Genomic DNA, 19,003 nt, shown 5'->3' with positions numbered 1-19,003 from the left:
AAGATTTAACATGTTAATATTGCGGGAATCCAATTCTGTCAACTGCATTAGTCAAAGGAAATGTAAAAATTAAGAACATCCTTAAAATTTCAAAGGCAGTCAATTTTGGAAAATGATCGAAACAGCAGTAGAAATCAGCTTTTAGGCGATTCCAAAATTTTACTGTGGGTTGAAGAAAATAATCATTTCATTTCAAACTAGGTTGTGTTTGGTATAATGGGAGGCATGCAAAAGAAGACAGCTCTTTAGCAGTGAAAAATCTAGACTGGAGAACTGATCCGCGGAGGACTGGGCAAGGCCTTCACTTGAGGCGCACTTGGAGTCTATGGTTAGAGAAAGTAAGAAAAGACTTTTTGGGATGAAGCCATGATCAATTATTACAAGTAACTCAGAGCAATCCACAAGCACAGGGAAAAAATGTCATTGAGTTTGTAGTTAATCTTTATCTTGCTAAAAAGTGTACTTTCCTGGATGGTCATGAGACATTTAAAACAAAAAGTTTTTGTAGTTAATTGCCTTATAAACTGTATTAAAGGGTAAACATTTAAATAGAGGAAGACTTTTAGAATCTTTAATATGCTACTGTGATGGTTCATTTCTATGAATGGAATATATATATATATATATTATATATTAGCCAGAAAGCCACCTTCCTGTTTCAGTGACTCAACGGACTACCAATCAATTTTCTGAGACTCTACTTCGTTGGTATGTATATAGCAACCCACGTTTTGGGTAAACTCCATTACTTTTGATGAAAGAATGGCCTTAAATGTAAGTGAGCCCAGAATCACAAATGCAAAGACTGAAATGATCCTTAGACATCATTTGGTGTAAGACTTCCTCCTCTATCATACTTACATGATTAAGATAACTAAAAGATCTGGTGAAAAATTGTTTTCAGGGTCACAGGAATCCTAATAGAAGTGTTAGATCTTACAACATGCTCTTCTGATTCCAAAGTTAATGGTGTTTCTAGTAAACTTCATTTCATGTAAGACTAAGTGGTCAATCCTCCATGTTCAGCAGGAAGATAAAGAATGTACCATTTTAGACAAGGACATATAAAAAAGTTCACCTAAAAAGTATCCCTCCAAAAGACATAAAAGAATGTTTTTCTCCATGCCACCCAGAGTAAGCCAAACTAAAGCTGCCAAGTGGCTGCTAATGAGTATAGTAGAGAACTGTAGGATTGGGTTCAAATGAAGAACTTGTTTGAATTGAACTACAGCCTAGAAAAATCATATCAAATAAACTATAAAATTATACTCAGTGGTTAAAAAAAAACTCAGGGTTTCTGATTTTGATTTTGTACATACTGTGGGTTTACATTGGCTTCTTTCCCCTCAAAATGTTACTTTGTGGCAGAGTTTAGCAGCTGCATGTTCCCTTTGTACTAAGAAAAAATTGCCATTATGAACTTCCACATATGGAGTTCAATGTTCCCACTTCATTTGCATGGGACAATATAAGCTTTGTACTTCTAGGGAAGGGCTTCCCAGGTGGCACTAGTAGTAAAGAACTTGCCAGTGCAGGAGATACAAGAGATTCAGACTCAGGTTTGATCCCTGGCTTGGGAAGATCTCCTTAGGAGGTCATGGCAACCTACTCCAGAATTCTTTCAGGGAAAATTCCATGGACAGAGGCGCCTTGTGGGCTACAGTCCATGGGGTTGCAAAGAGTCAGAGACAACTGAATGGCTGAGAACACGCATACACTTTTAAGGATACTGAGGTTCAGGCTACTTTACTTTGTCGTTTGGTTAAACCCGACCAACATTTAATGAGGTCCTAAGCTGGGTATTGGGTGGGTGCAGATGGTAGAGGAAAAGTGAGATAATTACTGCTTTTTTAGTAGCTAATCTGGGGGTAGGGGGCTTCCCAAGTGGCACTAGTGGTAAAGAATCCACCTGACAAGGCAGGAGACTTAAGAGAAGCAGGTTCCATCCATGGATCAGTAAGATCTCCTGGAGGAGGGCATGGCAACCCACTCCAGTATTTTTGTTTGGAGAATCCTATGGACAGTGATTGGGCTTCCCTGGTAGCTCAGATGGTAAAGCGTCTGTCTGCAATGCAGGAGACCCAGGTTCAATCCCTGGGTTGGGAAGATCCCCTGGAGAAGGAAATGGCAGCCCACTCCAGTATTCTTGCCTGGAAAATCCCATGGACGGCGGAGCCTGGTAGGCTACTGTCCATGGGATCACTAAGAGTTGGACACGACTGAGTGAAGGGAAGAAGATGGACAGTGAAGCCTGGCGGGCTATAGTCCATAGGGTCACAAAGTGGTGGACATGGCTGAAGTGATTTAGCACACATGCACACTGGCAGGTAGAGTAGGAAATCTGACAAACACCTATAACTCAGGGTTGAGTGCGGCACTATAAGAGAAATCAAAACATATACTATAATTCTCCATGGAGATATTATTACAAATATGGCATTTGTAACAGACCCTGAAAGGTGAATGGAATCTCAATAGAGGCACCAGGAAGGACATTTCATCACTGGGGAGACACCAATAAAAAGTATTCTCCATGTATAAGGATTAGTTCGTTGGGAGTACAAGTGTTGACAGTGCGGTTTAGAATACATGAGAATACTTAAAAATTAGGCTGAGGCCAGCATGGTATGGGTTTGAAGTTAGTCACATATTTTGTCATACTCAGAGGAGCACTTGAAACTTTGAGAGCAAATAGAGTGACTGAAATCTTTTGAAACTCACTTCCCGAAACATCTCCATCTCATTGGAAAGGAGTGAGCCTAGGTTACTGGGGTATACTACGACAGTCTGTGGTGAGATAAGCAGCTAAGATCAATCCACTGAGCTCCAGGTGCCAGGCCACCCCTCCCCCTCCAAATAGGTCTTGATTTGGCCTTGGATCCTGATTATTATGGAATCAGGTCACATAATCACACTCTGAAAGTTACAACTGGTCAAGCATGCCAATAGAGTGCTAAATCGCTGCATTTCCCATTACTGAAAGACCAACTTTCTGTTAATCTAAAGCCAATTTAAGGTTTTCAAAGCATAAAGCCTTTTAAAGACTCCATGGCAAGTCCAATTTTCAATCAGAAAGGAATCTAAGCCAAATTATTTAAATGAATACAGCCTTTCATTTAGGAGTTGCCATCTCTGCTCTTTCTACTCAGAAGAACATGTGGTCCTACTCCAAAATAAAATAAGCAGTGTTCATTCTTTTCATTTGAAAACACTCCCACAAGGCACTAAAGGAATCCTCCCTTGCCTTTCCTTAGAGACAGTGAGGCAGAGAGATTCTGTTACATTTTCATCGATCTTTGCTTCATCCCCACATGATCAGATGAAGTCTTATAAGAAAGGGTATATGAATTGCAATGATTAACCTTGTGCTTTCCTGTTCAGGAAGTGAGGATGCTGAGACCTATGAGCAAAATGGATCCCTAAATCCTACTCTTCCTACTCCCAGTTCTAGTGGAAAAGAGTGAGTGAATGAGTGAAGTCACTCAGTTGTATCTGACTCTTTGCAACCCCATGGACTGTAGCCTACCAGGCTTCTCCATCCATGGGATTCTCCAGGCAAGAGTACTGGAGTGGGTTGCCATTTCCTTCTCCAGGGGATCTTCCCAACCCAGGGATCAAACCCGGGTCTCCCACATTGCAGGCAGATGCTTTAACCTCTGAGCCAGGAAGCTCAGAGCAAATGTTCACTTCCTTAAAGGGAAGAAAGTAAGTATGTGTGTGTGTATACTTAAGATCAACAACAGTGCCCTACCACTTATTTTATGAAAAATTTAACATAACTAATCTCAAGTCATTATCATATGTAGACGGAGCAGATGTGAACGTCCCGATTTCCACAATGACAAAAATATCTCAGAGAGGTTAAATATTTAGTTGCTACTATTATTGAGCATATAATACGCCAGAAACATGAAATAAATGTCATATATATCATCATATCTGTATGTGAATATTTGTATTTACATATTATCACATTCATATGTGAATTTAGGTGACTTCTCACCCTAGGACCTAAGAATGTGACTGTATTTGGAGACAAGGCCTTTAAAGAGGTAACTAAGTTAATGGCACCCCACTCCAGTACTCTTGGCTGGAAAATCCCATGGATGGAGGAGCCTGGTAGGCTGCAGTCCATGGGGTCGCTAAAAGTCAGACACGACTGAGAAGCTTCACCTTCACTTTTCACTTTCATGCATTGGAGAAGGAAATGGCAACCCACTCCAGTGTTCTTGCCTGGAGAATCCCAGGGACAGAGAAGCCTGGTAGGCTGCAGTCCATGGGGTTTCACAGAGTTGGACATGACTGAAGTGACTTAGCAGCAGCAGCAGCAGCAGTAAGTTAAAATGAGGACTTTAGGATAGGCCCTCATCCAATCTGACTGATACCTTTATAAGAAGATGAGGACACGGAGAGAGGTATCAGGGGCACCAGCGCACAGAAGAAAGGCCATGTGAGGACACAGGGAAAGGCGACTACCTGCAAGCCAAGCAGAGAGGCCTCCAAAGAAGCCAATCCTGCAGACAACTTCTAAACTACAGAACTGTAAGAAAATGAATGTCTGCGGTTTAAGCTACCCAGTCTGTGGTGTTTTGTTATGTCAGTCTTAGCAAAGTAATATATTACATTCTAAAAGTGAAAATAACAGTGAGGGAGGAATCAATAACTTTATTTACAATTGAGAAAACTAAAAACCATAAGTAGCTGAATCTGATTTTAAACCCAGTGCTGTCTTACACCAGAACTCTGGCCCTTCATCTCACTGTTGTATCTTCCCAAGTGATAAGCTGATCAATCACAATGCTAGCAACTAAATTAGGGTATTATATCTTTTAATTCAGGGTTCTTTCCATAAAAATATCATGAATTATGTTGGTAGGCCAGTTTTGACTTTAAAAGAGAATGGGAAACAAAGTTAAGAAAAAAAATAGAGTTCCAAATGAAAATTAAAATAGCTGTTTCCTTTATAATTTCTCAGGATAAGACCAAAATATTCAAGGCAAATGAATCTTCTTTTCTAGGCATTCTGGAATTGCACAGCTGTTTTAATTTATGGTACTTAAACCTCTCAGTTTGTTTTATTCTGAAAATAAATTTGATCAAAACTCTTCCTCTAAGCATCCCTTTCACTTTATTATAAGCACAAAGTTTTCCTAATGCAAAAGCTCCCAAAGGGAAGATACTTCCCTGGTATTATTTTAACTAGCTGGTAAAGTTCCTGCAAAATGCTGAAAATGCATAATCCCAGGGAACTAGACAGAGAAAGCTGCCTGGGAAATATCATCCCAATTTTGTTAAGCAGAATTTCTGAGACTCCACACTAACTCTGATCTGATTAAATTAAAAGTGAAGTTTATAACAATAGGAATAGACTAAATCATAGCATAATTATCTCATAGAATATTACACTGAGACTAATGAGCCATGCAAAGATGCTCATGATACATGTGAAAGAAAAAAAGCAGACTATATAAAGCTATGTATAGTAGGAATCCACTGATGTTATCAGTGGATTTTTTTTATCAGTTCATAAAAAAATTTCATACATCAAATGCTAATAGTAGCTGTGTTCAACTGGAGTCAGGGAACTTAGGACTTAATAATTAATCACTATTGTTTATCTTGTTTTCTAATTTTCAAACACAAATATATGGTATAAGTATGTTATGTGTTATGGTATAGGTGTGTTAGGAAGAAATAGGATGGAAGTCAAGTGGGAAAGTAAGCAAAAGTCAAGGTTTATCATGAATTTATCAGGAAATCAATATGCCAGGCCATTTTGATTTCTAGAATTTTAGTAAGACAAATGAAATTCTAAGAATCTGTCTGTGTGTGTATGCATAAAGGGCATCATATTTAAACGTACAAAGGCTCACAGTGTGGGGAACTTCTTGTAAACTCCTGTTACCCTTAATCTATTTACTGCATTGAAGCCAGAATGATGTTTCTAAAATGCAAATCTGATCTTATCTCTTCCTGGTCAAAATTTTCAGAGGATCCCCCACCCCGCCCCGGTCTAAGGATAAATTCATATTCCGTAAGTATTTCACAAGCTCCTGCCTAAATGGCCCTGGTCTACCTGCCGAGATTCACTTCTCACTATTGTCTCTTTCACAACTACAGCCCTGTTGAATTTGTCTCAGTTCCATTTACACTCTTCTCTCTGAGTTTCTATGTCCCTTTCTTTCAAAAAATTCTCCCAATTTGCGTCCTAATTTTTTCTTACTCATCTTTAATGGTTTGCTTAAACATCATTTCCTCTGCTGTGTCTGCATGAATAACCAAATCTCACATGCCTGGACAGACTCCTGAATTCCCCTCATAGTGCTTCCCTCAAAGTGTTGCAATCATCCATTGATGTGCCTGGGCGTTCTCCATTGGTTCTCTGAGGGGCAGAGTTCTGAAGATGTTGTTTACTAGTAGACAAAAGAAGATTATGAGATTTTGCAAGTTAAAAAAATTAATGCTTTGTAAAAAAAATAGAATAGTCTCTCTTTTAATTTGAAGGTATACTCAACTTACAAAAAGCTGTGTCTCTCTGTAGCTCTGATTGGCTATTACATTGCTAGGGATTAACCTCCTTGGCACATCTTGGGTTTTTAGTAACTGGACGAAAGGCTGTTCATGAATTTGTCCACTCATCATACAGTGAAGAGTTTTGCTTAGTGTGTCACTGTAGGCTAGTCAGCAATTACACATGGCAGGCATATGAGGTGTGAGTGTATCTCTCAATATATATCAATAACAAGAGAGTGAGAGATGATAGCATCATCAGAGGTAAAATAGTAGACAGACAATAATCAGATAGTCATGTGCAGAAGAGAATGATGTTGGAATGCAGAAAGAACACTTAAAATATGTGGCATTTATTATATCATCAATTTTTCAAATTATGGAAGCTGATTAAAAATTATAGCACTATCCTGACAGCTATTTTCTGAAAGGAGTTTGGTTTAATGGGAACTAGCAAGTCATTCTTAAACAATTAAAAAAAATAAATAAATAAAGCAGCTAATGGTAATGATAAGGATCTGTTAGCAAACTAACTGAAAGACATTTACTCAAATAGGCATAGACTTCAGTCAGCTACCCAATGACAAATTCATCGCTGAAAAGACAAGCAGGTCTGTCTTCTTGCCCTATGGGTTGGGGAAAGGGTGAGAAGAGAAGAGAAAAATAGACAAATAAAACCTACAAATTCCAACAGAAAACAGATTTTCCTTGTAAATACTTTCTCTTAGGACTTCTGACATCCTTTAGGGAAATGATTACTTTAACAACCCTGCCTTTGCAGCCTGCTGGGTTTTCAAATATTTTTTCCAGAACTGGAGGGTAAATGGAATGATCCTGACTGCCAAATGGTGATGGGTTCAAAATCCTTGATGAGAAGAGAAAATTAAGAGTCAATTAAATAATCATTTCCTCATTTTTGCATATGAAATATTACACTGAGACCAGGAATTTGGTTTGGTTTAAGTATCAGCAAATTGGATTTGATCCAATTTTTTTAACAGGAAAAAAATATTTATTTTTTCTTTGTATTTGTCCTCAGTAAAAATACTTCTTTGGGAATTTACTGTCTACAATGGAGAAAAGATTTTGGTGGCAAAATTTAGACAATAAATAGCTGATATATGAGGAACACTGATTACTGAAAGGTGAAGAATTAGGGAGAGATACATGGAGGAAAGTTATGACCAACCTAGACAGCATAATAAGCAGAGACATTACTTTGCCAACAAAGGTCCCGTCTAGTCAAAGCTATGGTTTTTCCAGTCGTCATGTACGGATGTGAGAGTTTGGACTACAAAGAAAGCTGAGTGCTGAAGAATTGATGCTTTTGAACTGTGGTGTTGGAGAAGACTCTTGAGAGTCCCTTGGACTGCAAAGAGATCCAACCAGTCAGTCCTAAAAGAAATCAGTCCTGAATATTCATTGGAAGGACTTGTGCTGAAGCTGAAACTCCAATACTTTGGCCACCTGATGCAAAGAACTGACACATTGGAAAAGACCCTGATGCTGGGATAGATTGAAGGTGGAAGGAGAAGAGGACGACAGAGGATGAGATGGTTGGATGGCATCACTGACTCGATGAACATGAGTTTGAGTAAGCTCCAGGAGTTGGTGATGGACAGGGAAGTCTGGCGTGCTGCAGGCCATGGGGTTGCAAAGAGTCGGACATGACTGAGTGACTGAACTGAACTGAACATGAAGAATATAATATGTGCTGGTCTTTGAGGAGAAGATGTGATTTGGATTGAGATGTAGGCACTTAGCAAAGGTTTGTTAAACCAAAACAATAAATGAATGAATGAATGAATACTTATTTCAGGTCTACATGAAATTGGAGAATTTCTTGAATTTTCTTGTCACCAAAATTACATTTTCCAGTTTTAGTTTTTAATATAATTTTGTTTTCCAGTTGCATTATTTTAGGAAATAAAATAATTTTTATTCTTTCTGATAAAAAATTAGACAGAGGATCAAAAGGTATGGTTATGTGAGGAAGCACATCACTGGGGAAAGAGAAGTAAGACTATATGAAGGAAGGGAGGCTTGGGATCAACCTTGACAGATGGATAGGGTTTGACAGGTGAAAATGGATAGAAACATGTGTTCTAAGAGAAGTAACTATAACTGAAAAAGCATGCTATGTATTGACAGAGAAGTCCTTAATTGGCTGCAGCTGAGGTTGATGATGGGCAGAGTGAGAAATTAGGCTGAAGGGGAGATTTTCATTGTGAATGTACTTGAATGAATGAACAAATGTAGACATCAACCCTGAGCTCAGAACATCCTCTGTGGCTTAGGTCAAAATGAGGGGTTCACTGTCTTCTATGCCATTCATGGGGTCTTATGACTTTTCCAATGCCTTGGTCTTAGCATGGAAATCATCTTTATAATTCTGATCTAAATCACTGTTCCCAATAGCCAGCATCATGCTCTCAAGCTAATGTCTTCAACTGCAGAAAGTTCTTTGCAGAGGAAAGAGGAAGGAGACTCAGAACAAAGTGTGAGACCAGGACACAGGAGACTTGAATTCTAGTTCTGGTTCTGCTGCCAACTTGTTGAGTAACCTTAAGTAAGCCAATCAATACCTCTAAATCTGCAACTTCACCTGTAAAATTAATGGGGCCAGATGATCTTTAAGATGACTTCTAGCTTGCTACCTTTAAGTAAAAAGATGATATAAATTTCAAGAATGAAAGGCATATATAGCAAAATCAACTTAATCCATTTTAGGAATTAACTGTGAAAAACTTAAGAGTGTTTCAGTATATACAAGCTTTACCCAAAGACCCTTTGGCTCACCCTACCTCCCTACACTCCGTTCAGTTCATTTCAGTCACTCAGTCGTGTCCAGTTCTTTGTGACCCCATGGACTGCAGCATGTCAGACTTCCCTGTCCATCACCAACTCCCAGAGCCTGGTCAAACTCATTCCTATTGTGTTGGTGATGTCATCCAACCATCTCATCCTCTGTCACCCCCTTCTCCTCCCACCTTCAATCTTTCCCAGCATCAGGGTCTTTTCCAATGAGTCAATTCTTGTATCATGTGGCCAAAGTATTGCAGTTTCAGCTTCAGCACCAGTCCTTTCAATGAATATTCAGGACCGATTTCTTTTAGGATTGACTGGCTGGATCTTCTTGCAGTCCAAGTGTTGCAGAAGAGTTGCAGACTCTTCTTCAACACTACAGTTCAAAAGCGTCAATTCTTCAGCACTCAGCTTTCTTTATAGTCCAACTCTCACATCCATACATTCCTGAAGAACAATTCATTCTCATCCCAGGCTCTTCCTTTCATGGCAATAAGACTGTATTCTACTAGAAATACAATTTATCTAGGAATCTGGCATGAATTCTCTTTGTCTACCATTCTCATCCCCTTTTGACCAACCTCGAACTTCCTTAAGCTAAAATATCTACTTGAGAATGGGTTCAGCATTTCTGGTCTTTTCCAAACTGGCATATTTAGGATCTGGTTTAGTTCAGCATCATTGCACTCACCCTGGGCTCCCTACAAAAGGCAAGTTGGGGCCCTCACTACTTGAACCTTTTAAGGGTGTTCCCAGAACTAGCTAGGGTTCAGCACCTTTGAAGAACCACTTTGGAAAAATCATAATTGCTATATTCTTGCCTGGCCTTAGATTCTTCCCCAAGGATAGCACTGGAGATGAATGGTCCACTGGAAGTAAATAGTTAGGAAAATCTGGATAGAGGAGTGTGTGTATATGTTTGTGGTGGGAGGAGAAGGAGTATTTGCATTCTGCTTCTTGAATGAGTATTTCCCCTTGGAGTTCAGGCATGCTGGTGGGTTTCTAATAAATGCATTTCTCTTTAGTTTGCTATTCCGTCTCCCAGTCCTCTTGCTCAATCATCATTCACTCTATCTCTGCAGGAGAAGAAACTCACAACAGAGATCACTGGTGGGATTTCCTTTTCATTTGCTGATTTTGGTATGTGATGAATCATAATCTAATTGTCTGGTGTGTTTAATGAGAATAATAGTAATTTTTAATTTTTATTCTGTTTACCTCATTTTTTAATCTGGAATGTGATTTGTGGAAAGAATGACAAGTTCCTAAGTTACAAATCTAATATAAATTTACTATACTCCCACTGCTTTTTTCCATTCAATCTCATTGCAATTGAAAAGATCTTAAGAGTCATTTGGCCAAAGCTCTACCCTCTCTTCTGGTGCTTAATCCTCTGCAAAGTTCTATCAATGATCATATGACTTCTACTTGAATACCCCCAGTGACAGGAAATTCACAACCTTCCAAAGCAGCCTATTTCAGCTTTGGACAGCTCTGGCTATTCCAGTGTCCTCTCTTATGCTGACCAGTATCTCTCTTAAAATTTCTACCAGCTGGTCTTCAATCCACTAGCCACAGTCATTTCAAATAGGTCTTAAGGTAGCCCTTCAAATGTGTGTACAAAATCAATGAGTCTTTTCAGCAAAAAATGTGGTTCCCTTAAGAATATTCTACCAGTGGCTACTAGTATGCTATCTTAGATCTGAAGCCAGATAGGTGGCAGCACTTTATCACGGGACCTGCTCCATCTTTTCCTTCTGTGTTCCATTGCATTTGGTCCTCAGTCCTTTCCAGCTGTCCTGTCAGTCAATAGTCTCCCATATCCTAAACAATTTTGTTCACGGAAGCAGTATATCATATGGCAATGCCATTTATTTTTCCTTCATAAATCAGACAGCCATGACTTAAGCACTGCAGTGAAATTCTACTTACAAGTACAAATTTAAGCCACCTCAGCTGCTGTCTCAGGAAAGAAAGAAAGAAAAAAAATTACTGTTGGTTCTCCAGTTACCAAGTTTGGGAATCATCTCAAAAAACATTTCAAAAGGAGATATTATTTCCAGAGGGCAAATAGCACGCACATGGGATGGGAAAGTTTTGTTGATTCTATGGAGCCAGTTAACAGCATGGTAAATATGTCTAATTCCTGACAATAACCAAAACAAGTCCCAAAGACAGCTTGGTTAATGTCAAATGAATTTAAAAAGAAATTCTCCTCTGGATTTCTCCTTAGCACATTCACTGCCAGCAGTACACAGTTATGTTTGCTATCAAGCCACACCCCTAAGCCACAATACATTATACACGTGGTATGAGATGTTGAGTGCTGTTGATGCTACAGCTCCTGTTAGTCTTGGAACAGGAGTCAAGCTTTGTTTGTGGATTCACAAGCAAACAGATGAACACTATAACTCTCCACAGTCTCTATTTTCTGAAAGGTTGATCTTCGACTTGATCTTGTCTTTGTGATTAAAGCCAAACTTTTCAGAATACTGGAATGGCGAAAATTGATCCAAGTGGGCAGAAAGTTAATGCCAGAGAAAACTCTCTGATGCCATAGACCCATATACACATACATATTAATTCAAGTATAAGTGATTTGAACAAGTCAGTGAAAATGAATGTGTTTGGCTTATCTATCCCATGAATTGTCAGATAAGTGAAGACACAGTGGTCAATTTTATAGTCTTTTTATGAAGTTATTCTCTTATTATCCTCTTATTAGTCTGCTTTTACAATCAACTGCTTAAGAATTATATGAAACTTTATAAGGAAGTGTTATTCTACTCAGTTGTGATCATTTCTAATAAGAGGACATTTAATTTATTTTCTTAGCCACTGCTGTCTGTTTTGCTAATTATTCACATTTCTCACCAGTTCAGTCTCACTTGTACACAGATGCATATTTCTGCAAAGTAACAATGATAATAGTAACAGTAATAACAATAGTAATAGTTACCATGCGTTATACTGTTGTGCTGAACACTTAAAATATATTATCATATTTAGTCTTCTTAACATCACTATGTCGGGATTCCCTGGTGGCTCAGTGGGTAAAGAGTCTGCCTGCAGTGCAGGAGAATTGAGTTTGATCCCTGGATTGGGAAGATCCCCTGGAGAAGAAAATAGCAACCCACTCCAGTATTCTTGCTTGGAAAATTCCATGGACGGAGTGGGCTACAGTCCATAAGTCTCTATAACGTGGGTGGTAATAATCTCATTTTACAGATGAGAAAAACAAGACTTAAATTTTCAGGTCATTCTAACTCCACAACTTCACACTGATAGTTTGTGTTTAAACTATAAGCATAAGGTTTGTTGTTGTTGTGTAGTTGCTAAGTTGTGTCCAGCTCTTTGCAATCCCATGAGCTGTAGCCCTCCAGGCTCCTCTGTCCATGGGATTTTCCCAGCAACAATATGGAGCGGGTTGCCATTTCCTTCTGCAGGGGTATCTTCCTGCAGATTCAACCCAGGAATTGAATCTGTATCTCCTGCTTGGCAGGCCGGGTCTTTACCACTGAGCCACTTGGGAAGCCCATAAGCATAAGGAGAAAATGAATTGTAAGTGGTTGTGGACATATTTTCAGATGTTAATACTTCGATTGTTACATTCCTCTCTTTAAGTTGTTCAATAATTTAGAGCAGAGTAAATGTTTCTCTTTCCCTCTAATACAGATGTCTGCAAGCTCTTTATATGGTAATAGGTGAGATTATTATGGAAATAGATGCAGAGTTCATAATGCCACTGTGACTAATGCAGGAAGAAATCATTAGATTCTGTACAACCCATCCCTATCCAAAATATACACTGGAGACTTAGAACACAAAGGAACTTTAAACTTAGTTTGACCAAGGGCTCCCTTGAAAAAGCCAAGAGAACTGCCATTCATTCAATAACTGGGAAGATTCAGTACACTCACTTCTTTGACCTGACATTTAAGGAAAGGTTAGTTAAACAAACAGAGGAGGAAACCCCCATGGGGAACTGGCCCTCCCAGTGTCTGTGAACACAGACTCCTCTGAGGCAATGGAGATTAATGACACCAATATTACTTTTAACCACATTTCCCCCTAGAATAGACATCTATTTTTATGCCAAAATACAAGGTATTTCTTTCTAATCCAGAAGTACAATATCAGAGTTTCATATTCAGAATGCTTGGGGAGGTTAAGCTTAGTTTCCAGAACTGAGGAATGGTCAAAACACTCAGTGGTATTTGTTCAGTGATTTATTGATTTAGTCTTACATGAGAATATTCCTTTACCATAGATGGAAGGATGCTCACGGTCATTCCCACTTCAGCTATCCCTTGAATGATGCACGGGCCCCATCCTCCATGAAGTAAAAAAATCCATATAGGTTTATATTCAGCCCTCCAAGCAGTTCCCCCATACCCCCAGGTCAGCATCTTGGATTCAACTACTGAAACCAACGTGGATATAAGTGGACCCATGTGGTTCCAACATGTGTTGTTCTAGGGTCAAGGCTATTGTTAGGTCGACACTTTGCAATAGTTAGCAGACAGATGAGGTGGGTCTGTCTTACATTTACAGAACCTTACCCAAGGCACCACACTTCCCTCCTTAGTTTCAATAACCTCATTAATGAAAGAGCAATGATGATTTCTAGATGGTCTACTTTGAGGAGCTGCTGTAAGGAACAAATAGAAAATCTATGTGACTCTACTCCAAATCCCACACATTAATGTATATACAAACAAACATAATTGATGTTGTTGCAATTATTTCTATTTAAGTATGTCTTCTCTTCATTCTGATAACAAAAACTTGTCATATTTCCTTGTTATTGAATAGGCATTCAGTGGATGTTAATGATAATGATGAGAATGAAATTTATAACGACTTGTGCAATAGACACACTTCTGTTAGTAGTCATGATTACTGGCAGCAGGAAGCAGCACAAGCCTGAGCACTTTTATTAGAAAGGTTCACAGTTGGTCTACTTCTGTAATAAAGTGGGATTCCAAAGTTTCTTCCATTAGCTGTAGGGGCCACTACCTCCAGAAAGCCTGGAGGTTTCTGGTACAAACAAAGGTAGTGATTCAAGAAACCTGTATCAGATGTCTCCATGGTACTGGACACAACATCAGCCATACAAGTGGGTTGTATGAGTGAAGTAAAAGTCAAAGAGATTTAGGAAAAAGTAAAATCAAGTAAAATATTCCCTTTGGGAAACACTAGAAGAATTTTCCCAAGAGCCAAGATGCTTCTTTTCCATCTTAATCCAATCATATTTTCCTTCTTTTTTTTTTTTAATTGAAGCAGCTTACTGGATCCCCAAACATAGTATCAGCAGTAACTTCAAAGAAGCTACAATGAGTCCTTCAAGAACTTTCCCTCATTAGCATCGTTTTTATGGCTGAACAGACCTGACCTCCAGGTCTCATCTTAAAAGTCAAAGCTTTCCCCTTTCATGAAAGCCTCCTATGTCTGATCAGTCCCAGCTACACAGCAAAGTTAAATAGGGTCACAGTTAAGTGTGGGTCTCTAGTGTGAAGCCCATCCAGGGGTGGGGTGATTTTTCCTGTGCAAGGCCTACTTGGGCAGCTGCCATAGACACATTTTGAGTATTTAAAGCCCACTGAAATGCCTGAAGCCTAACTGGCCTTTCAGAAGGCTTCCTAAGGAGTCATTTTTCCAAGGAGGAGTAGACTCAGTCAAAAATGTAAAACAAAAGGAAGCAATGTCTACAGAGTCCCAGTTAAAATGCTGTAGTGAAAACTGGCTAGTTCTGGAGTTGCAAGAAACTTTGAGGCATATTTCAGTACAAATCCCACAATTTTATAAAAAGAAACTGAGACCCAGAAAATGGGAATTATTTTCCTAAAGTCACTTGGGAAAACTCCATCCCCAAGACCCTAACTGATTATACTTATACTACTTGAGTCTTCCAGATGTTTAGTCTTAATAATGCCCAAATACTACAGACATTTGGAAACCCATGCTTACAGAAAACCCAACATGAAATGTTTCCAAATAATAAATAATTTGGATTGAAAAATCAATATAACAACAAAAAACATTTGGGCTATTTCAGAAATTTCACACCAGTTATATAAATGTTTTAATCTGCTGAAGTAAACATATTAGAAAGTACAAACGTGGTTCCTTTTCTTATGCCATCATTGTGGCTTACTAAAGCAATAATAATTTGCTTCTGTCTCTGTTTATTTTTTGGCATTTCTTGAGCCTGGAAAAGTGAAATTCAATTGGCCTGTATCACTTTGTTTTTAAAGTCTTCCTTTTTTGAGATTGTCAGCACTGTTAAAATACCTAAGTCCAAAACAAACACATTTTTTTCGTTCATAATTTCCTTTTTTTAAAAAGTAGGTTTCTTTTCTCTGCAAATATTTTATTCCTAGATCATGTAAACCCTTTCTCAGCCAGTTTTAAAAAATGAAGTCTATATTTAAATCTTAAATTGTACAAATTTGTAATATTCATACTGACAAATACTTATCCACCTGTCTAGCCACTGGCCATCCAGCCACCCATCCATTCATCCATCCATCTATTCCTTGACTTCCTTTTTGTTAGCTTATTTACTTAAAAATTATATTCTTGAGAATTCTTATAGCTCCTCATAGTATTGTTATAACAATTAAACTGAAATGAGCCGAGTTTTGTAAACAACCTATCATATAGATATGACTTCTAACATCACAATATGGTTTTTCAATCAGTGGAATTCATGGCTCTGATTATAAGCTCAATGAAAATTTATTGGGTATATAAAAGTATAACATTAAAAATTTAGGCTAGGAGAGAACCTCTAAATTTTATTTAAAACATTAGACTTTCTAAAAGCCAAGCCCTTTTAGGTTATTATATAAGTTATTAAATTAACTCATTTAATCCACATCATAAAGTGGGTACTGCTGTCATTCTCATTTAAATGCAGGGAAACTGAGGCACTGAAAGTTAAAGGAAATTGCCCAAGCTAACAGAGCTAGAAATAACAGAGAACATATTTCCAATCCAGGCAGTTTGGCTCTGAGGCATGTGGTTTTAAACTATGATGCTTAATTAATTCCATGTGCCACCTAGCTACGGAGAGAGAAATGCCCAAATAGGTAGTATCTTGCTATGAGGTACAGATGATATAAATTTGCCTTGTGGTATTATACCTCTGTGTTCTATCCATAAGAGCAGTCAGGAAAGCATATCATAGCCAGCTAATTCAAGCCCTACGTAAAATAGCTAATGGAAGAGACTGGCTATCTGGGTACCCGAAAAGTCTAAAATAAAAGAATTCACTGTGAGAAATTTTGATCATATAATAAAACAACAGATTATAAAGAAGGAGGTCATTAGTTAACCTGCATTGTAAATATGTGTTGTATTTTCTGTAAGAAATAATTAAGTAGTTCTCTAAATAAAGAAGATATTGTTAATATTACTGACTCTTACATGAATAGTGGGCTCATACACTTAATTTCCAGTCATTCCCTGCTCAGGATTTCATGTAGCTGTCTTGCCTGTCTCCAAATGCCAGTGCATCCATGTGTGCTAAGTTGCTTTAGTCATGTCCGACTCTGAGCCTGACAGGCTCCAAGGTCCGGGGGATTCCCCAGGCATGAATACTGGGGTGGGTTACTATTTCCTCCCTGAGGGCATCATCCTGACCCAGGGATTGAATCTGCAGGTGGGTTCTTTACTACCAGTGCTGTCTGGGAAGTCCTCTGGATGCTGGTACATGTGTTTTACTCACAGGAGGTCCTCTGTCCCAGGTCTGAGCAACCACCCTCCTCCCTATTATCACAGAATACAGCTTTAAGACCAGGTTTCTGCCACCTTGTTTGCCTATATTGCTGCCTGAGGCCTCTATACTCCATTCCTTGGCTTTTCATTAGATGTGACTCTCCTACTCATGTCAACAAGTTCCCTTGATTTCCAGAAGAGTGACTGATCATCCCCACAATTTTCATGATTTGAAACTCATGCCTAATAAGAGACAAATAATAAATGTTAGTCCTTTCCTGAAAGGAATAACTGCCATATTTGGTAAGAGACTAGGAAAGCCATTCTCATGCAGGATACCCAAAAATGATTCCTTTCAGTCCTACTTTCCCAGAGCACAAAGCTGGGGTTAAAGTCAGGATTGGGAGGAACAGACATACATGTTTAAAGAGCTTGCTGGCCAAGCCCTGGAGTCCAGAAATCCCCCATCTCTTCAGTTGGCACACTTGAACAGGATGTTCTTTGCAAGAAGTTTCCATGCTGAGACGCTCTTATCCAGATCATTAGCCACAGATCAGACTAAGAGTTTGTTTGACCACAGATATCTTGGCTTAATCTTTGTAGTGCTCTACACTGGGTTTGGTATGCAGTGAATGCTCCTAGAATTAATTGAAACTCTATGATTCTTAGAATGGAGACCCCGTGTTCTATTATGATATTATCATTTCTGCTTTTATTTAATCAAGGCAATGGTTTTTCCAGTAGTCATTTATGGATGTAAGAGTTGGACTATAAAGAAAGCTGAGTGACAAGAATTGATGCTTTTGAATTGTGGTGTTGGAGAAGACTCTTGAGAGTCCCTTGGACTGCAAGGAGATCCAACCAGTCCATCCTAAAGGAGATCAGTCCTTAATACTCATTGGAAGGACTGATGTTGAAGCTGAAACTCCAATACTTTGGCCACCTGATTCTGGGAAAGATGAACTGGCTCATTTGAAAAGACTCTGATGCTGGGGAAGATTGAAGGCAGGAGGAGAAGGGGACAACAGAGGATGAGATGGTTGGATGGCATCACTGATGGACATGAGTTTGAGTAAACTGTAGGAGTTGGTGATGGGCAGGGAGGCCTGGCGTGCCGCAGTTCATGGAGTCACAAAGAGTTGGACACGACTGAGCGACTGAACTGAACTGAACTGAATAATTTTCTCTTAGTTTCCTACAAAGTCCATTTTTTAAAAATCCAAACATATCTCTGAGATTATAAGAAAAGAAAACAATGATGTGTCAGTGCCTGTGCTAAGCAAGTCTAGGGAGAGGAGAGTGAGGAAGACAAGGGAGAAATCTCCAGAAGCCAAGATAGAGGTAGAAATTCTGAAATTACCACCTACTCACAATGTCACTAACAGGTCTTTTTTATTTTTTTTTAGGCTTTTGCCAACTCCTAGAAAGCTGGCCTCGGAGAAGGCAATGGCACCCCACTCCAGTACTCTTGCCTGGAAAATCCCATGGATGGAGGAGCCTGGTAGGCTGCAGTCCATGGGGTCATGAAGAGTCGGACACGACTGAGCAACTTCCCTTTCACTTTTCACTTTCATGCATTGGAGAAGGAAATGGCTACCCACTCTGATGTTCTTGCCTGGAGAATCCCAGGGACAGGGGAGCCTGGTGGGCTGCCATCTATGGGGTGGCACAGAGTTGGACACGACTGAAGCAACTTAGCAGCAGCAGCAGCAAGGACTAGAGTGAAGGTAGATAATATTTACTGAGTGTCTATGGAGAATTTAGCATCTTGCTGGCATCTCACATATACTATCTGATTTAATGGAGCTCTCAATAACAGAATGGAAGAAGCTGGTGATGCCAACAGCTGAGACTGATTCAATTCACCATGAAGTGGGCTAAGTTGATTCAGTCCTGTCCCACTCTTTGTGACCCTATGGACTGTAGCCTGCCAGACTCCTCTGTCCATGTGGAGTCTTCAGGCAAG

The 19,003-nt window shown here is 39.1% G+C and overlaps 1 protein-coding gene and 1 non-coding gene across 2 annotated transcripts in view; one reads left to right on the top strand and one right to left on the bottom strand.

Moving 5' to 3' along the window:
• P3H2 (prolyl 3-hydroxylase 2) overlaps window positions 1–19,003 on the bottom strand; it is a 179,382-nt gene that overhangs the window by 63,843 nt on the left and 96,536 nt on the right.
• On the top strand, window positions 2,035–2,106 carry TRNAC-GCA (transfer RNA cysteine (anticodon GCA)). Its single transcript has one exon. It is a non-coding gene; the product is annotated as a tRNA-Cys (tRNA).

This window comes from Bos taurus, chromosome 1 (assembly GCF_002263795.3).
Source record: "Bos taurus isolate L1 Dominette 01449 registration number 42190680 breed Hereford chromosome 1, ARS-UCD2.0, whole genome shotgun sequence".
Classification (NCBI taxonomy): Eukaryota; Metazoa; Chordata; class Mammalia; order Artiodactyla; family Bovidae; genus Bos; species Bos taurus.
This window is presented reverse-complemented; position numbering and strand designations above follow the sequence as displayed.